This window comes from Choloepus didactylus, chromosome 9 (assembly GCF_015220235.1).
Source record: "Choloepus didactylus isolate mChoDid1 chromosome 9, mChoDid1.pri, whole genome shotgun sequence".
Classification (NCBI taxonomy): Eukaryota; Metazoa; Chordata; class Mammalia; order Pilosa; family Megalonychidae; genus Choloepus; species Choloepus didactylus.
This window is the reverse complement of record NC_051315.1, coordinates 131,953,781-131,974,423: the sequence shown is the minus strand read 5'-3', so window position 1 is coordinate 131,974,423 and position 20,643 is coordinate 131,953,781. Positions and strand designations below refer to the sequence as shown.

The window sequence follows — 20,643 nt, the reverse complement described above, 5'->3', positions numbered from 1 at the left end:
CACAGAGGTGGAGCAAAACTGTTTGGCAGCCAAGTCCGGCCCGGACTGCAAGGAAGGGGTATGTGGGAGGAGGTGGGCCCAGTGACCCAGGAACAGGCCATTGATACCTGGGTCTGAATGGCGGGAAGTTTCTCTAGGCAGCACCGGGCCTGAAGTTTCCCTGTCCCTGACCCGGGCCAGGATAGCCTTTCAAGCATCTGTGAGGGTCTGGCCATTCTGGGGAGCTTCCCAATTCTGTGTGGGGGGCTGACCATTCCTGGGGACCAAACATGCCCGGGGGACTGGCCATTCCCAGGCAGTGCTGGGGCGTGGGCAGCTTGGAGGGGCACCTGCTGGGCACCATCTGGGAGGTGGCTCCAGGAACCCGGATTAAGCCTCTAGGAGATGAGCTGACAAGGCAGTGCCAACTCTGAGAACTCACACACAGTTGGGGAGATGAGTTTCTGGCCTCAGTCCTGAGGGGAAGGAGCCCACTGGGACAGAGCTCGGGTCAGTGGGTGTCACCACAGGTGGGAGTTGAAGCGGGGGCCAATGCACCAGGGTAACCCCACGAGGGAGAGCAAGGGGTCCCGATAGGGTGTGTGGTGGGGTGCAGTCAGTTCCATTCGTTGGTCTGACACGTGTGCAAGTGCAGGTACCTGATGTGTTGTGTGTCTGTTTTACCTTGATTTGTACCAAGATGGAGATATTGATATTTACTTAAACTCTTCTCAGGGAGGCGGCTTATGTGCTGATGGGAACATGTTGATCTCAGCCTGGGGTGCTGGATGAGACTCTCAGAGGCAAACTCCAGCAACAATAAGCTGCGGGCTGCAGGGGGTGCTGGCTGGTTTCCCCCAGGGCTTTCACGTTGCTGACTTTGCAGGTTTGAGGCCAGCGTCCTGCTCCAGGATGATGAAGCACAGATCGCGGCCTCGGCTCAAGGAGGGAAGGGCAGAGAAGGGGCTGCCTTGTGGGGCCCCAGAGAGCAGGGCAGGAAGGGGGGATCCCAAGAATTCTCCAAAGGGAAAGCTGAGGGAGTCCCTTCCTCTGACTTTCCCTATAAAACCTTCCATAAAATCCAGAGTTTGCACTAGTGCTTAGTGGATGAGTGTCCTTTCTGGAGAATTCTATGAGGCCAATGTCCAGGAAGGAGGAAGGCAAGAACAAAGTTTGCATGGAGGGAAAGTCAGCAACTGGCTACTTCTTTCTCAAAAGAAGCTTGGGAGTTTGTAACCTGCTCCACGTTGTGGGTATGGATGGCATTTTCATTTGTTAAAGCTGACAAAATGCAATATACCAGAAATGGATTGGTTTTTAACAATGGGGATTTATTAGCTTACAAGTCTGTAGTTCTAAGGCTGTGAAAATGTCCAAATTAAGCTGTCAACAGACGATACCTTCTCTGAAGAAAGGCTGCTGGCTTCCAGGACTCCTCCTGCACACCGGAAGGCACATGGGGCATCGGCAGGTCCTTCTCTCCTGGGTTTCATTGCTTTCAGCCTCTGGCTTCGGTGGCTTCCTCTCAGCTTCTCTGAGGCTATTCTTCTGTGTCTTTTAAAGGACTCGACTAAGAGGATTAAAACCCACCTTGAATAAAGTAGGTCACATCTCAACTGAAATAACCCAATCAAAAGGTCCCACCCACAATCGGTCTGCACCGTCCAGAATGGATCAGCTGATCTTTTCTGAACATAATCTTTTCTGGGGTACATGCAGCTTTAAATCATCACAGATGAGGAAGGTCAATTCTTGCCAATGTTAGGCCTCACATTAAAAATGAGAACAGTAGAAGGTGTTCTTTGTCACTGGGAAGGTGAGGGCCTTTATTGAGCTGTCCAGGCCCAAGGGCATATTGATAGGCATTGGGCCAGCAGCGACTTGAGGGGCCTGGGGACTGGTCAGGGCCTCACCTTGTCCTGGGGAGTGTCCATCATACCGTCTGTTCTAGTTTGCTAAGGCTGCCAGAATGCAAAACACCAGAGATGAATCGGCTTTTATAAAGGGGGTTTATTTGGTTACAAATTTACAGCCTTAAGGCCATAAATTGTCCAAGGTAAGGCATCAACAAAGGGTACCTTCACTGGAGGATGGTCAATGGTGTCTGGAAAACCTCTGTTAGCTGGGAAGGCACGTGGATGGTGTCTGCTCCAGAGTTCTGGTTTCAAAAAGGCTTTCTCCCAGGATGTTCCTCTCTAGGCTGCAGTTCCTCAAAAATGTCACTCTTAGTTGCTCTTGCGGTGTTTGTCCTCTCTTAGTTTCTCTGGAGCAAGAGTCTGCTTCCAAAGGCCATCTTCAAACTGTCTCTCATCTGCAGCTTCTCTCTCAGCTCCTGTGCATTCTTCAAAGTGTCCCTCTTGGCTGTAGCAAGCTCACTCCTTCTGAGTTTATATAGTACTCTAGTAAACTAATCAAGGCCCACACTGAATGGGCAGGGCCACACCTCCATGGAAATTATCCAATGAAAGATTTTGCCCACAGTTGAGTGATCACATCTCCATGGAAACATCTAATCAAAAATCTCCAACCCAATCAAGACCAATTTGTTTCCTGCCCACATAAGACTGCAGCAAAGATAATGGCATTTTGGGGGACATAATACATCCAAACCAGCACATCTCATAGATGACTGATTATGCATCTCACAATGGCATTTTGGGGGACATAATACATCCAAACCAGCACATCTCATAGATGACTGATTATGCATCTCACAATGGCATTTTGGGGGACATAATACATCCAAACCAGCACATCTCATAGATGACTGATTATGCATCTCACAATGACTATGAGAAAGGAAGGCAGTTATTATTACCTTAGCATTCTGAAGAAGAAACCTAGGGTCACAGTCTGCCCCAGCATAGCCCAGTCAGGAAGCAGGTCATTTGGGATTCTGATTCCAATTTCTCTGATTCTCCATCTGAAGCTTTGTCTAGTACAACATGCTCCCTCTCTGCACCACAGACACTGGGCAAGGATTGTGACATTTTACTGGGAAAGCTGCCCTCACTGACTGCCCGTCGCTCTTGCCCCTGGCCATGACATGTTCTGTTGAGCAGCTCCATATCTCTCGTTGGCAGCCCCTCCAGCTTGCCACTCACTGCCACGTTTGCTCCCTCCTTGCTTCTGAAGGTCAGTTGCCACAACCTTGCTTCCACTATTCCAGTTATCCGCACTGCTCTCCAGGAGCCCAGTTCTGTTACGGCGTCTCCCAGCATCATCCAGCCTACCACAGATGCCCCCTGGGAGCCTCCTGGCCGTGCTGCAGCCCCTCGCAGTTCAGTCTCTGTAAGTCCTCTGGGCCCTGGCGAGGGACGTGGCCCTCTGGGAGGGGGTGATTTGCTGGCCTTACATGCTTCTTTGAGCCTTTGGACCCCTCTTCCACCATCTGCCGTGGCAGCTCTCGCTTTTCTTCTTCATTAGCGTGGGCCAGGCCTTCTCCAAGCTTCTGAAATGCCAGTGCCAAGTCCACAGCCTCTCCTGAGTGTCCTGCTGTCAATAAACTCTTCCAATCAACTTCATATCCCACCCCCTGGCACAGCGTCCGCGGGGTCTGGCAGCTCCTTCTCTGTGTGGTCCCTTCCCTCTCTCAGCGTGCCCCGCAGGCCCTGGGGTTGGGGGGTAGTTGCTGGGTCTTGACTGCAGTTAGTGCACTGTTGGTCAGGAGTGGGGGTGGGCCCTAAGGCAGGGTGGGAGTGGATCCTGGGGATTGGATCCTGGGGGGCGTGGGGATGCATCCTGGGGATAGATCCTGGGGGATTGGGGGTGGATCCTGGGGGTGGATCCTGGGGCTGGATCCTGGAGGTGGATCCTAGAGGTGGATCCTAGGGGTGGATCCTGGGGGCATGGGGATAGATCCTGGGGGTGGATCCTGGGGGTGGATCCTAGGGACGGATCCTGGGGGTGGATCCTAGGGGCATGGGGATGGATCTTGGGGGTGGATCTTAGGGGGTAGGTCCTAGGGGTGGATCCTGGGGGGGTGGATCCTAGGGATGAATCCTGGGGATGGATCCTGGGGTGGATCCTAGGCATTGATCCTAGGTTCTCTCTGGTTCCCCCAGCTCTCCCTGTCTCCCCCTGGCTCCCCTGTCTCCCCCTGGCTCCGCTGGCTCCCCCCGGCTCCCCTGGTTCCCCCCGGCTCCTCCCGGCTCCTCCCGGCTCCCCTGGCTCCCCCAGGGCACCAGGACCGGGCAGGGAGCAGTGGGCATCCTTCAGGGACAAACAGAGGCAAGCGGGCTGGGCCTGGAACCCACAGGGATCGTCCCCAGACACAGGCGGCCTCGGGAATTCCGCTCCCTTCTAGCAAGCCAGGCTCCAGGCGAGCGAGCGGGAAGGTGGCGGGAGCGCCTCCGTGGGCAACGCGGGAGCCTGCGGGCCAGAACCAAACAACACAGAAAACGCAAAACAGTGAGGATGACGGCTTTGGAGAAATCAAAGTGAATCCATTAGTAATAGGAACCGTGGGGAGGTGGAAGGAAAAGCTGAAACACTGAAGTGTAAAATTCTTTCATTCTGCAAAATAGGTCTGTGTTTCTATTAACAACTAAATAGATACACATTGAGAAACAGAGACTAAAGAACATTCATTATTTGCCTTTGGCAAAAAAAATCACAATTTTATTTTTAAAAACAAACCAAAATCTGAACAGCTAAAGGTATAATAAAAAGATAAAAAGTCAAGAAATGAAGATAACGAAAAAAGGAACAAATAAATATGCAACAAAATATTTACTTTATCCAATTAAAGATATGCTTACTGTAAAATGACAAAGGATGATTCAAAATAAGACTTGGCCAATTCAAAACTCAAATAAAAGAAAAGGAATTCTATATTTCAGATCAAACAGAAATGAGAAATATGTGAAAGTAAAAAGGTATTATAGAACGTTAATAGGCAGTGCTGATAATGTAAAGTAATACTGCATCTGTATTTCCACAAACAACAGCTATAAACAAAGCAAAAGCAGTTAGCTGTGCCGGGAGAAGGGTAAAGAACGAGGTAAAAATTCACTGTGCTGAGTGAAAGAGCCAGATGCAAAAGGCCACACCCGGGATAATTCCACTTGTGTGAAACAAACCAAGCAGAGCAGGTGACCCAGAGAGACAGAGCACACGAGAGAGCTCGCCAGGGCTGGGCAGGGGTCATGGAAACGGGTACAGGGTCTCCCTTTTGGGAGGAGAAAACGTTCTGGCACCAGATAGTGGTGACGATTACACAACATCGCAAGTGTACCGAAAGTCACTGAATTGTGCACTTTTAAAATGGTTAAAATAGTAAAATTTACATTACGTATATTTTATAGTATATTAAAAAAAGAACACTAAAAATAAAAAATCACCAGGTTCCACATGGCCGTGTGGGGAGGGGATTGCTGCTGGGTCTGACCCAAGACCTGAGAATCGGGCGGGAGAGCTGACCGCCTCCAGAGGCGACTTCGAAGGGGCAGTCAGAGGTCACGGCCAGTGTCCAAAGGGCCTGGTGGGCTTGGGGGGCTTGGGCGAGGGGATTGGTGTGGCTCCCACCCTGCGAGGCCTGAATTTTAAGGACCCGGGGGTGGCCTCACCTGGCTACTCACTCTGTCCAGTGACTGGGTGGGCCGAGTCTGTCCAGCGCGGCCTGGAGCACCAGAGCAGGTGGGGTAACTCAGCAGGGATGGCCGGAGGCAGACACTGGCCACAGGGTCTTGAGCCCAATCAGGCCAGGGTCCCAGGGCGAGAACTGGTGGGGTGCAGGGCAGGTGGGTGCCTTAGAGGTAGCACAGAAACCTGGGGCACAGGGGAGGTGAGGGAGGTAATAAGCACTGCATCTCTGCCTTGTGACTTAAGGGCTCCTAAAATCTAGATGACCGTAATTGATGCAGTAGAATTAATGGACATTTCGGGGCACTGACCAGCTCCCCTAACTGATGGCGTGGGAGGGCTCAGCAGAGCTTCGGCCAACACGGGAAGGCTGCAGCCGACCACACTGCAGTTAAACATGCACCAGAAGCAAGAATGAAAACAAGAAGCCCAGGCCACTTGCTAAGGAAAGACCCTTGCCTCAGTGACAAATGGATCAAGGAGGAAATGAAGAATATAGCAAAATGCTTCTTCAATTGCAAGATAATGGAAGCATTGCACATACAATCTTAGGGATGCAGTCCCAGCGGCACTGAAGGATTTTCAGGGCTTTAAGTGTCTTCTTTATAAAAAACAGAGAATGAGCAGACAGCCTGTCATCTATGGCTTTAAGATGGTCTAAGGAAACTGGAGGGGAAAATAATAATATAGAAGTAGAAATAATGGCATTTAAATATAAAAAACTGAAATTGGTCACTAAAGCCAGGAGCTCGTCCAAACCAGACAAACTCGAGGGAATTGAGATCGAATCCAGGCCAGGCTCCTCAGCCTCCACTGACGTCGGCTGCTGGGTGCTCTGTGCTGGGTCCGTCGCGGGTGCTGTGAGGTGCTGAGCCGCATCTCCGGCCTCTACCCCTGAGATGCCGGGAGCTTCCAGCCACGACAACCAAAAGCATCTCCAGACATCGCCAACTCTCCCCCAGGTGAAAACCTCCCCTGGTGGAGAAGCCCCATTCGAGAATAAAAAAAGATCAAGAGCCACAGGCCTTGTGCCTGAAAGATTATCTGGGGGAATCCTCTCATCTTTTCAAGGGACAAATAATTTTTCTATCATTCGCCTTGTTTCTGGACATTCTCTGAGGTACAGATCATGTGATCAGAAGACTTGAAATAAAGTGAGGATCCAAAAAGTACTATTTTGGGGTATGGCAATAAGCAAGGAGCAGGAAAAGACCCAGGGCTTTGAAACAGGATTATGGGAAGGAGTCATTTCTCGTTGAAGAGTAGCAACAATAGAACCTCTGATAACACATCTTCGGATTGATTACACGTTGGAGGAAAAGGCTATGAAGTGTAGCCCAGCCTGGAATTAGCAGCCCATGGGGACAAATCGTCTTGTCAGCACGAGTAGCAAAAGTTTCTTTCCTCCCGGCTCCAGCTGTGGGGGACCCACAGTGCCTTCTGGGCACGGCCGGAGGGGTCTCCCCTGCTCACGAAGCGGTCGTGGGGGTCTGTCCGCCACAGGTGTTGTCTTCTGCTCTGTCCCACCTGCTGTCCACTTCCTCCTGGGTGCTTCGCTGACCTGCCCAGGAGAAGAGAGAGCATCGGGGGCTGTGTCTGAGGCACGGCCTCCTGGGGTTCCCATCGCCAGGCCCCCAGGGGCCACGGCGTCTGTGCTCTGGGCAGGTGGGGAGACGGATCGAGGAAGGGGTCCGGGACGTGGTGTCCCTACAAAGCTCTAGGGACCTGGGTTTTCTGGCCCACGGAAGTCCCTCAGGGGGACCAGCTCCCTGGCACAGGGACGGGAGCTCAGCCGAGGTGATGGCCATGGGGCCAACCCTCCCTTCCTGCCCTTGCTCGGGGGACCCCGTTGGCATTGCACCTGTAACGAGAGTGTAGACAAGGCACAAAAGAGGCCTGTCCACCTCTGTCACCTGCTGCAGCCGTGTAAGGGGTTTGGTCTTACCTTTCAAAGTAAGGTTTGGGGTTTTTAAAACTAATTTAGCTCCCACGTTAATTTAACTCCAAAAAGAATAGCTCAGCGGTTGCTCGGGGCAATCAGACAGGAGAGTGTTAGGGGTTGAATTGTGCCCCCTAAAATGGTACATCAGGTCCTAACCCCGGGAGCTGTGAAGCGACCTTATTTGGAAATAGTTGCTGCAGGTGGAGCTCGTGGAGAAGAGGTCACTCGGCACAGGACAGGCCCTTCGGCCAGCAGGACTGGGGCCCTAAGAAGGGGACACATCGAGGATCCCAGGGAGACGGCCAGGCGAGGATGGGGGCAGGCAGGGGAGCGGAGTGTCCGCAGGCCCAGGGACGCCAGGGCTGGCTGCCACCAAACGCTGGACAAGGCTGGAAGGATCTGGGCCTGTGGGATCGTAGAGGACGGACACCCTGAATTTGGACTTCGGACCCCCGGCAACTTGAGGGAACACCTTTCTGCTGTTTTAAGACATCCAGTTTGTGGGACTTTGCTATGGTAGCCCCCAAAAACCAAGACAGTAGATGACCACAATTTCAGCCTGTGTCTGTCATCCCAGGCAACTTGTGAAAGCCCTTTCACCCTTGAAAGTGACCCAGTGTGGACAACACTCTAGGTTGCCCCTGCCCTGCAGGGATGGTTATCCACCCCTGCAGCACTGCGTGGAGAAATTCTTTTTCAAGACATCTGAAAAAGGCCCCTTTCCAGCACTGAGCATGAGGACGGTTTGGGGCCCTTTTGGGTGGAAACCCCAAGGCCAGCGGGGCCAGCCTCCTGACAGGCACTGCAGAAGGCGGGGCCTTCCTCGGTGGCTCAGGGTTTCCAACCTGCCCACTGCCCGGGCCTGGCCTCTGGGGCTCCCCCAGCTCACGGAAGAATGTCTATCTTTCCTTCCAGTGTTCTACCCCTCTCCGTTCCCTCTGCCCGCCACCTACTGTCTGAGTTCTCTTTGGAAAGCGGGTTCCATTGTACCACTGTCCTTGCTTGAAAGTGGTGGCTCCTCTCCAGGGCATTGCTGGGTCAGCTCTGTTTACTTCTAGGCACCTGGATGGATGTTTTCTGGGCTCTGGGACCTGCACTGGGGCAGACGGACGCATCCTCAACTGTGACAGCTTCCGTCTGCTGGGGAGCGTGGCTTCTAGCACAGGGTCCCTGGTTAGACTGAGGAGCTCTCAGGGACTGTGGACAAACCAGAGGCTGTGGTGTCCCAGCGAGCTCAGGGAGGGCTTCCTGGAAGAGGGGGTGGTGCCTTAGCCGAGTCTTGAAAGACATACAGGAAGTGGCTGGTGGGCAGGGTGGGGAGGTGATCCCTGCAGAGGGACCAGTGAGCCCCTCGCAGGCTGGTGAGAGCAGCTGTGTCGAGCACGTGCCGCCTGGGAGAGGCTGGGGAGTTCGAGGCCTGGGCTCAACCTCACATGCTTGCAGGGGCTTGGCCCCTGGGGGAGCTCGGGTGTATGGGTGAACATGGAGGTGCCTGGGGAGCCTGCGGGAGCCTGTGAGCCTGGGGGCAGCTGGGAGAGTCTGTGGACATCTGGGGGAGCCTGTGGGAGCCTGGAGACATCTGGGGGAGCCTGAGGGCATCTGGGGAAGACTAGGGGCCTCTGTGGGAGCCTGGGGGCATCTGGGGGAGTCTGTGGATGCTGGAGGAGCCTGGACGGGCTTGGAGGAGCCTTGGGAGCACCTGAAGGTGCCTGGGGTCCTAGGGGGTCTGGGGGAGCAGGGGGAGACTGAAGGGGCCTGGGGGTCTTGGAGGGGTCTGGGAGAACCTGGGCCCCTGCTTTCTGGCCCGCTGATTCCAAGTAAGTTCTACAAAGCCCCAAATGACCCTCCAAAAAGGTTAAAGTTGGGGTTGAAGAGACTTCCAATGTGTGGGAGCACCCCAGTGTGAGACACAGATGGGGCCCCAGGCTGTGGCTGAGTGCCGGGGGACGGTGTGAGACTGTGTGTGCCACTGAGCAGTGCTGGGCACACCCGGGTCTTCAGGGGAGAGGCCACTCATGTGGACAGGAAGTGCAGCGGGCCTGGCTGGTGGTCATCACCCCAGGGCAGCCCCTCGCAGAGTGTCCAGTGCGCCCGGCACCTGGCACCCGGGTTCCATGGGATGCAGGCTCATCAGTGCTCGGGCAGAGCCCCCCCCATGTTCTGAAAGCAAAGCGGCCACATGGCGGGACCATGTCCAGGCAGAGGCAGGTGGCCACACCCTGTACCCTGGGTTTCCGGAGAGGTGGACGATAGCTAGTGGGTCGAGGAACGGCTGTAGTTGGGAAAACTCCCAGGAAAACGCACTGAAGAGGGAAGGGGCAGATCCAGAGAGGAAGGCAAGTCCTGAGCATGTGGGAATCGCAAACTAATTTTAAAAACCAGAACGAAAGGAGGGAGGCTCGGGCGGTGGACGTGCCAGCCTGGGGGCTCGGCCGGGTGGCGGCTCTTCCCTGCGTTTCATGTGTGAGATGCACTTTGATTAATTTCCCCAGACTTCACCAGAGTTACACCAGCAGAACTCCCCAGAGGGCAATTGGTGAGCAGAGGCGGGCAGTGACTCATGCTGGAAAGAACCCAACCGCCAGAGCCCTCCCAGCCCCGGAAAGCAGCTCCGTCCCCAAGCGATGGGAAAGGCCTCGGAGCCGCCGCCTTGGCCTGAGCTCAGAAAGATAGTGCGGGCCGAGCTCGGAGGAATGGGGGGTGCCTGTGTGGGGTGTGCACGCGTGCGCAGACACGTGCCCGGGCTCTGGTGCGTCCCCGAGGAAAGCTGGCAGGAACACCTAGCATGCACACATCCTCATGGGGTGACCCTCCCGGGACAGCGGGATCTGCCAGGCCCTCGGGGTTCAGATTCCCAGGAAAACAGCAGAAGCAGGGGCTGAGGGAGCGCCCCGACTCGGCCACCACCCCAAGCTGGGAGTCGCCTCCTCCGGCTGGACCCGAGCACGAAGGGCTGCCCAGCTGCCCGGGCTCTTGCTCGAAAGCTGGGGTGGCAGTGGATGGGAAGTCACCCCCTTCCGGGACGTGGTGGGGGAAGAGGACAAAGCGGACGCCACGTGCCTCCTGGCCTAGAAATGGAACGTGTAAGGGAGGGTGTGTTTTCTCTCAAAGGGAGGCCCGTGGCAGATCCTGCGGTGGCTGCAGAGCGGCCCCACCTGCACCCACAGCCGGGGGCTCCCCTGGAGCCAGCAGGTGGGAACCGACCACATCTGTCTTTGCAGTCCAGAAGCGGGAGCCTTCATGTGCAGTTTCCCCAGGCCGGCCCTCCACTAAGCACCATGGATGCCTTTTTTTTTAAGAGCTCAGGAATTCATGGCCCTCCAGATCAGTGACATAAAAATATTATAATTGCACAAGGCAATTTGTCTCCACACTCAACTCCTGTGGAATGGCTTAAGGCTTAAGTACAGATAAGAACCAGCTTGTCACTCACGCAGAGGTAATATTCTGTAAATCGCCGCATGGTGGATCCATCTTTCGAAGCCATTGTTACTCCTGGGGAAGGTCAAGGGGCAGGGATGCGTGTTGAAAAGTGAGGCAGGAAAACAAAGCGTGTGGATGGAGAGCAAGGGCTCAGACTCTCACTCCTGCCGGCAGGCAACCTGGCTGGGAACGTGACCTTTGTGGGGCTCGGGTTTCCCGCCCCTGGACAGGGACCGTGTCAGCCCCCAGCCCACGGGTTTAAATGAGTCAAGATGCGAAGCAGGATCAGAACAGGGCACGGCCGAGGTGCGCAGGCAACGCTGGAGGATGTGACTGTGGGCCGCTGGGCATGGCAGGCAGCGGGGTGGACTGCGGGGGCTGCTGGGGGCTACAGGGGTCACACCTGAGTGGCCCTGAGAACCCACCTGGGAGCACGTTACAAATGTAAACACCTGCACAGGTTCACAGCCAAAGCATTACATGGCAATGGCAAGCAAGTCACCATTACCAAGATCCTGAATTCCTCGCATGGGGACGAACAACGTGGTGAGTGTGGGATCACCTTACACAATGCAGAGGTGGTGCGATGCAAAGGGCGGGAGAAGAGGGCTGAGCTGCTGGGTGACGGGGACACGAGGCTCAAGGCCAGGGAGGACTGAACGAGGAGGACTTCCGAGGCCGTGCCCGCAGGCGGAAGGGGCAAATGTGCATTTCCAGCTATTGTTTGCACTTTGCATTTAGCTTGGTAAGTAAAGTAAAAAGGCTGCCTGCATTGGGCCCCTTTCCAAGAAAGGATTTTCCAGAAGACAGAGACACTTGACCTGCAGGGGCTTTAGGAGAAAATGGAACAATGGAACTCACCCCGATCAGCAACACCTGGAGATGCACCAGTTCCAGACCAGTAGAGAGAGCTTGTCAGAATGGGCAAGCATACCCTACTAATCAAGGCATGTCTGCTCCCTGCTTTTTAAGACCCCCCTATGTAAAATGGAAACTTAAGTTCAGACAACCAGGACTTGGTCTGCATTGGCCCTACATGAGCAGTGTCCTGGGTCCACCCCCTCGGTGGAGCTCCTTTCACTGCTCAAACATACTCCCGTGATTCATATCTTGTCTAATATATATTTCTAACAGGCTGCCGTTATTTGTTGGTGCAAAACACTTGTGTGCTAGGAGAGACTGATAAGGACCAGTGGTTCTTCCTGATACACTGATGTAGTTTCCCTACTTACCAATTGGGTGTGAGTGTGACACGGCAGAAGAGGCTGCATTTGTTTGGAAAAGTAGAGTGGATATGCACACACACGCACACTCCTCCTTAGGTTGATGCAAATGGACTTGCCATGTAAATCTATTGACTCAACAATTTACTGAGCAGTTACTATCTGCAAAGCATTCTATAGGGCTAGGGTTCCAGCAGGAAACAACACGGATGACAGCCACTCCCTCCCGGGGCTTACACTGCAGTCGGCGGAGACAGACAAGTAAGGCGGGAAAGCAAATTCAAGCTCTGCCCCCTCATCCTGTTGTGTCTCCCAAAGGGACAAAATGAAGAAGCGCTGCTGATGACATTAAGTGCAGACCCCTCAACTCTGCTTTCAGCATGGAATCAAACCTTCGGAAGATTCCAGAGGCTCTTCAGATCATGTGATCTTACGTTTCTCCATAGAAGGAGCCACCCAGAGCCTTGGAAAGGTGACCGGCTGCAGCCACGCCCTGTTTTCAATGGTACCCCTACGATGAAACACAAGGTACCCTCCCACTCTTGCCAGTGCTCTCCCCACAGTAGCCCAACATGCATTGTTTTTGTTTTTATTTTTGTTTCTATTTTCTGCCCGCTGCTCACGTTGGTTAATTTCCATGGCTCTACCTTCCAGATCATGGATTCTTTCCTCCGTCCTGTCCATCCTGTTGCCAGGCCCAAATGCTGAGCCTTCACCTGGGTTATTGTATTTTCTAGTTCTCAAGTTTCCATTCAGTTCTTCTTTATATCTTCTGTTTCTTTGCAGAGCTTTCTGCTTTTTCATTTGTGTCAAGCAGTTCTGTTGTTGCTCATTGAAGCATTTTTATGACAGCTGCTTTGAAACCTTTGCCAGATCATTCTGCTACCTCTGTCATCTCGGTGTTGGCATCTCCTGATCATCTTGTTTCATTCAGTTTGAGATTTTCCTGGTTCTTTCAGTGAGTCTTTTCAGGTGAAATCTGGACATACTAAAATTATGTTCTAAGACTCTGGGTCATCTTGAAATCTGCTTTGGCTGGTTTTTCAGGCTTCTCTGCTGGTAAGGGAGGAGGACGGGCTTCACCTCGTTACCACAGCTGGGTGTGGAAGTCCGGGTTCTCCATTCAGCCTCCAATGACACAGAAGGGGTGGAGGTGGCTGTCCCAGGTCCCCACGTGGCCCCGTCCGACCCCACTCCTGTGGGGGAGCAGCAGCGCCTCGTAACTGCCGGCTGGGGGGGGGGGGTAACCCAGTTCCTTGCTCCTCCTGGGGGTTACCTGTGACCTTGGGGAGAAGTGTCTTCTTCTAGCACACGACTAACTATTTAAAAGCATAGGTTGGGGTTTTTGTCTTGCCTGGTCCACGAAAGCGATGTGAATGTCGGGTGCAAATATGTGTCGGGACTGGCTTGTGCTTACAACTCTCGCAGGTGGGGTTTCCTCCCTTTTCTGCTCAGCTCTATGGAATTTTCCTTGAAGTCCTCCAAGCGTGCTCATGGGACCACTGTGGTCCATTGGCAGGGCGGGGGCGGGGGGTCTCAGGTTCATGGGGAGAGGGTGTCTCATTAGACCCCCCACCCAGAGAGTCTGTGCGCCCTGCAGTCCCCCGAAGCTGAAGTGCAGGTGTGTCGGGACCTGCAAACGCCCCTGGGGCGCCGGCAGCTTCCTTGCTCTGCTCCTCTCTCTCTCTCTCTCTCTTTCTCTCTCTCTCTCTCTCTCTCTCTCTCTCTCTCTCTCTCTCAAATGATACCTTAGCATGCTCATTTCTTACTATCTTATTTGATATTCATTGCTTTTAAGTCTAAACATTTTATCCAGCGTTGTTATCAGTTTTCAGCAGGAATTTGGTTTCAGCAGCTTAGTTTGCCTGTCCTTGAAAGTAGAAGGTTCAAACATTTTTTAAGGGACTTTCTCGTTTGGGCTCCTTTGGTTGCAGGTGAGAGACATTTGTCCAGGGTGACCAGGGAGCCCCAGGGTAGGGAGTGAGAGCCGGCTGCTGCCCCGGCCAACGTGCCCAGGCACACCTGCAGGACTCGTTCCTGAGCCCTGACCGGGGCTGTGAGCCCTGGGCGGTGCCCGAGCCTGTGCGGGTCACCATAGGAACCACGGCCATGGACCGGGAGGCCGTCCTGGGTGGAGGTGGCGGCTCCCTGCTCCGGGTGTGCCCCCGCCAGCCAGCCCTCTCCTCCCCGTGGACGCTGCTTCTTTATCTCTCCAGCCTGCTCCGGGCCCTGCACCCCGCCCCGCCACGGACTCCAGCTACGCATCCTCCTGGCTTCAGCTCTCGCAGCTGGTGAGCTCATGCTCTGCTTCCCGTTCCCCAGAGGACCCTGCTTGGCTGGCTCGTCTCCGTGATCCGGGCCACCCATGCCCTGGGCAGCTCGGAGGTTGGCTGCCCTTGGGCCGTCCAGTGTCCACCCTGCTCCAATCCGCGGGGCGGGGGCGGCCATCGGAGACCGGGGCTGTTTACATGGCAGAGCTCGGGGCAGGAAGACGCTGTCAACACGAAGGACATAAACACGGAGGCAGGGAGCACGCATTTTGTTTTTGTATTTTTACTTTTATGGATTCTTACAACCCCAAAAATGGACAGTGGGAGGGGCTGTGTCTGCAGGGTCAGCCAGACTATCCAACGGACAGAATGTGCAATTTTTTCCGCCTTCATTATCTTTCTTATTTTTTTTAATCTGTGAATTGTTGGGTCAATTCCAACACAATAAAGAGCCAGAGTTTGCTAATCTTGGCAACAAACTGATGTGTTTTTAGGATCTGAGCAAAACTAAAGAAGTAACAAGTTAAAGAAGTAAAACTAAAGTAAAGAAGTAACATACCATTTGGAGGAGTCTGTTTAAAAACAAACAGAAATGAACAAAAACTCTGGGCCGAGAGCTGAGTGAACGTTCCGCCCAGCCATGCTGGACAGCTGAGAGCTTGCACCCGCCCTGAACGTGCACAGACGGAAGGGCTTCTAGACCGAGCTGCCCCTCGAGGTGTTGGGGGGCCCCTCGTCTCCCCTCTGCAGCTCCCCTCCCATGGCAGTGGGAAGGCCACCCATGGGACATGAGCAAGAACACAGGTTTCAGGGACCTCCGGGGCCCCCCACATGTTTTAGGGTGCAAGTCAGAATGACAGAGTCCTCCTTCTCTGCCACTGCTGCCATGCAGTGTGGCCTGACCTAGGCTGGAATGTTCTTGTTCTGGAACCTGGATGGGCTCCGCTTCCAACACTCACTGCAATGTTTCGTGGTCTCTGGGCATTGAAAAGGTGGGCAGTGGTGGAAGCCCCCACAAAGATCGCCCACGTCTGCGTGGCCCTTTGCCCTCGTGGGTTCCGTGACCCTTTCCTAGCAGGTTATCTGTGGTTGTTGTGTTAAATCAGAACCTGCCGCTTTCCACTTCCAAGAGCAGGAACAGGGAGGCCCAGAGCCTCTCCTGAACCCGGGCAGGGGTGACGGAGGCCCTGGATCCCGGCGCTCACCCGGGTTCCCAGAAAGATGCGACTGCCAGCGGCTTCTGTTTGTTTTCCAGTCTCCCTTAAAAGTGACTTCTCAGTTTCCTGGAGCTGCCATAGCCACGAACCACGAACGGGGCAGCTTAGAATAGCAGACACTTGTTCTCTTACGGTTTGGGGGAACAGAGCTCCAAAATGAGGGTGTCAGCAGCCCTGCTCCCCCACGCTCCAGGGGTCCTTCCTTTGGGCGTCTCCTGGTGCTTGGTTTGTGGCTGCGTTGCTCCCCTGTCCCCTCGGTCTCCACGCAGCCTCCTCTCCTCTGCGTGTCTTCTCTTCTTACGTCTCTCCTAAGTCCCTTGTTGTGGATTTTGGGCCCACCCGGAAAATGCAGGCCGATCTCATCTCAAGATCCTTAACCTGTTACATCTGCAAAGACCCTACTTCCAAACTAGGTCCCGTTTGCAGGCTCCGGGGGGAGTCACCATTCAATGGTCATTAGGATGTCAGTATATCAAAGAAAGATCCTTTCCTCCCTCCACAAAAGGGTCAAGTGTTATAGTTTTTAGCAAATAGTAATCAAATTTATATTTTTGGTGGAATTTTTTAACACACTGTCTTTTCATGTTGTAAACTGATAGGAAAAAACTCAAATGGACTTGAATAATAAGCATGGGCTGCCTCACTTCAGCGGAGAGGCCACAGGTGCAGGGCCTTCAGGACATGTTCGATCCAGCACCCAGTGGTCTGCAAGGCCCAAAAACCTCAGGCTGCCTGCTCCCTTCTGCGTGGCTGGTGGCTCCCTGAGGTGCCACATGCTGTCCCCAGAAGCTCTGCAGGGGTCACCTCACTGCAAGCCCTCCACACCCCTCACCGTGAGGAGAGGCAGCCGTTTCCAGCTTCACTCCCACTGAGTCACCTTCTGGTCTCCTCTGCTGACTCAGGCCACTCAGACCCCTCCAGGTACCACGGCTCTCCCAGTCCCAGCCGGCCATAGAGACTGCACTGGGCAGCAGCTGTCCAGGAAGCCACTTCCTGAGAGCCTCCTGCACGGATTTTGGCTCCTCCAGGGCCTCCCTTAGAACCTGAGGCCTTGACCCCCCGAGGCTGGGGTCTCCAAGAGGAGAAGTGCATCCTGCGAGCAGATCCCCCTCTGTGGGCTGGAGAACATTCCTGCCCGAGACCCCTGGCCAGGCTCACTGCAGCAACCTGCTGCTTCCAGCCTCAGGGGCCCCCAGACCCCTCCTTGAGGCTGGCCCCTTCCACCCCAAGCAGCTCTGCCACTGCCAGTGCAAATCCTACAACTGCACCCATGGGGCACCCCCACCCCTACGTCTTGCAACCCCATGCCCACTTGGCTCCAAACCTCCATGCTCCCATTTACTGATCTTCCCATCCCTCCCTCTGGACATCTCTGGCTCGGTTAGCAAAGCCCTGCTCCCCTCTCTTCACAGAGGTCTGCAACCAACCCTTGCCCTTTTCCCAGGGACACCCCTTCCCTGTGCACCCCCGCATGCCACAGACTGAGCTCTCGCTCCCCACGGCTTTAGGCCACGTGGGGACACCCACCCTCCTGGTGCCGCCTGCCCCCACTCTGCGGGACACCGGCTCATGTCCCACAGAGTGGGGGCCCCCTGGGTCTGTCCCCCGCCCCCCAGTTACTGCCCCGGCAACCTCCCCGTACTCGCTGCACCCAGCCTTCCTTTGGGCTGGGCATTCGCCCACTCTGTACCCCCAGCCCTAGATCCAGACTACCCAACTCCTCCTGGACATTCCCCCTCGAGGTCCAAGGCTGCCTCCCACCCAGTGCGCCCCGACCCGGCCTTGTCATCTGGGTGCCAGCCTGGCCAGCCTGTGCCCCGTCCAGGGAGTGGCCACCATCATCGCCCCGTGGCACAGCCAGACACGCCTGCTCCCCCATCCCCTTGCACCCCCTCACTCCCCAAACCCTGTCCGTCCTCCCCACCCCCCACCGTGCCACCTCTTTCCCCTGCACCCTCCTCAGGGTCCCTCCTCTGGCCTGGGCACTCTCCCACCTGCCTGCCCATCCCCCGCCCCCCAGCACCTGCGTCTCCCGCAGGCCCCAGGTGAGAGGGGCCCTGCTGCTCTGCTCCCCCAAGCCTTCCACTGCTCCTCCAGCTCTGGCATGAAGACCACAGTCTGGGACCTTGGACCTCTCAGCCTGGGCCGTGTCCCCACCACAGGTGAGGATTTGGCCCTCCCTGGGCACTGTGCACAGGGTTTGGAGCCCTTCTGTGCTCCCCTTGGGTTCCTCTGCCTCAGCCTCTAAGACCCCCATAGCTGGGCTGCCTACAGGAGGACCCGGAGAAGGGGGCCTCCGCTCCCCAGAGCACTCGCCGCGTCCTCCTTGGAGCACGTGCCCATTTTCCTGCTCATTTAAGCATTCACCCAAACTGAGGGGCCCCTGCTTCTGCGAGCCCGGACGCTGCTCGGCATCACCCCTCGTTTGGTGGGGGGACGAGGGTGGGCCGGGAGGGAGCAGGGAGGGGCACTGACCCTGTGGAGACCCAAGGACACAGCCCCCTGGCTCAGCCAAGCTCCTGCAAACAGCAGCCTCCCTGTTTCTAAACAGAAACTCAGGAGCACTTGGGAGTTGGGATATGTGCAGAGGAGACATTCTCCTGGAATTTCTGTCCAGCGTGGGTGGGGAGCAGGTGCGTGTGAGGGAGAAGTTCAGGGTCCAGCGCTCAGGTCCTCAGCGGATGTCAGTAAGGCCAGCTCCATCCTGTGGCCCCGCGACCCTGCATCTCAAAATTAATCAAGTGCTTAAAGAAAAAGAAAAAAGCTCCCAGCATCATGTTGGCAAGGAGCGGTGTCCGGCCATGTGTCATCCAGGCTGATGGCTTATTTGGTGAGAACAGATGGCACTTCAGGCGCCCAGTGCTTTCGCTTAGACTACTCCACTCAACGTCTCAGGACCCCACAGGGAAGGCAGAATTTCCCACTTCACGGCTGAGGAAACTGAGGCCCACACTGCATTCTCCGCACCGACGCTGCCGGCTGCCTGAGCCTCTGCTTGTTCTGGGCACCACAGGCACGAGGCGGGTTGCGAAGGGCAGCTGCGGACCAGAAAGAAGGAAGGAGGACACCCAGCCCCGACGGAGTGGGACGCTCCCTGCTTCTCTCGGGTCTGCACTGCTCAGCGTCTGGGTGGGCTGCAAAGGCCTCATCCTCAGCTCAAAGTGAGGGCCTTGGCCAGGGGCCTCCGGGCTCTGGGCTCCGTCTAGGAGACACGTGCCCTGCTGCCCCTCCCGCCTCCCCTCCTGGCCAGCACGGGGGCGGGTTCGAATCGTGGCTCCACCATCCCGGCCACGTGCCTTGGAGCACCAGCCCCTTCAGGGCAAACGTCGGAAGCCTCTGGCCCCGACACGGCCACCCTCTTGCCCCCGGCCAGCTCTGACCCCGATGGACGCTCCAGAGGGAGCCCCCTCCCTCCCGCATCAGGGTGTCCGTCTGTCCTGATGTGCCAGAACCTGGGAAGCCAGTCAGTTCTCGGGGCCTCTCTCTCCTCCCCACGGCCACTCGCCGTCTGCATCTCCCTCGCCTGGTCCTCCGGCCCTTTCAAGTGGGTTATGTGGCCTGCACGGTGATGCTGGAGAAGATGCAGATGCCTGGACAGCTGTGCCGACTGGTGCTGACGCCAAAACGGCAGGGAACAGGGAACATGCCGTGGGCGCCCGACGCTCTGCCAGCAGCACCCAAAGCTCCGGGTACCTAGAAGCCAGCGTGGAGCTGCTGGCTGGTTCCTCCCATCCCCTGGTTTTTGCCGTGGTGATGGCGGGCAGGTGGCCGTCCGGTGGGGCCAGGTGGCTCTCTGGGCTGTGTGACTCCACCATGGGGCCAAGCCAGACGGTGCGTGAGAGCCTGACCAGGAAGCCAGGCTGTGAGCGGCCTCCCAGGCTGTATCCGGACAGCGGACATCTGCACAGGGTCCTGACGGCAGGCACCTGCACAGCATCCGGACAGCAGGCATCTACACAGGGTCCTGACGGTGGGCATCTACACAGCATCCGGACAGCGGGCATCTGCACAGCATCCGGACAGCAGGCATCTACACAGGGTCCTGACGGTGGGCATCTACACAGGGTCCTGACGGTGGGCATCTGCACAGCATCCGGACAGCAGGCATCTACACAGGGTCTGTACAGTGGGCACCTGCATAGGGTCCTGACTTCCTGGCCTTGCCTCCTGGGTCTCTGAGCTTACTTCTGGGTCTAAGCGGTCAGTCAGCCTTTCTCGGCCCACGTTCTCTTCTTGGCTCATCCAGATCTTGCCGTGTGACCCTGGCCATGTCCTCTGCCTTCCCCGAGTCCAACTGCCCAGCTGGGAAATGAGGAGTTTGGAACCGGCTCCTCCGAGGGGAGAGGCTGCGAGGTGGGGGCGGGGCCAGGACCCCCTGCTTCCAGAGCACCTGTGGACTTTTCTTTTCTTCTTTCTAACATATTGAGCTCTCTTTGAAGGATTCTCAAGTCAAAGCCTCTGTGCCAGGCTTTCCCAGCCCAACCCCTCTGTACCATTCTGGGCCTCTCGCTCTCTGGAATTACACCCAGAAAACTCCTTGCATACAGTGTTTTAGTTAGAAGGCCTGGACCACAAAACAGGGAGCAAAATACACCTAACGTCTGCTCCAATCCAGCCCTGCCTTGCAGAGGGAAGGCCCGCGATGCAGATGGTCTACCTCGTTGCCCGCAAAACTTAGGAGCCGGAATGTTCCTGGAGCTGCAGCCTGCAGAGAAAATTAGCATCCACCTGCACGTATCATGCAAAAATAAGAGCGAGGGTCCCTGAGGAAGGGTGTGCATCTCGCAGCAAACGCCCCAGGACAGCAGCCTCTCAACTCGCAGCCTCCTCCCTTCTCTGAACTCAGGGCTTGGATGTCGAGCAGGCTCTGCTTCCAAACACCTTTGGATTCTGGTCTTGTCCAGGGAGATGGACCTAATCGGCTGCGTTACAGCTGGAAACATTTTTGAGCCTGGAAGTACCTGGAAGCAGTTTTGGGTCTGACGGCAACGGACTCTCCGTTCCAG

The 20,643-nt window shown here is 55.6% G+C and overlaps 1 protein-coding gene across 2 annotated transcripts in view; it reads right to left on the bottom strand.

The window, feature by feature from the left end:
• The window catches only part of TWIST2 (twist family bHLH transcription factor 2), an 82,893-nt gene that overhangs the window by 7,935 nt on the left and 54,315 nt on the right, over positions 1-20,643 (bottom strand). Inside the window, exon 2 of one of the 2 annotated variants that reach the window (XM_037850248.1) lies at positions 6,974-7,123. The exons of the other annotated variant lie outside the window; for it this stretch is intronic. The gene's annotated coding sequence lies outside the window, so the exon portion shown is untranslated. Of the gene's footprint in view, positions 1-6,973; positions 7,124-20,643 lie in introns of those variants that run through there. 2 annotated transcript variants of the gene reach the window in all.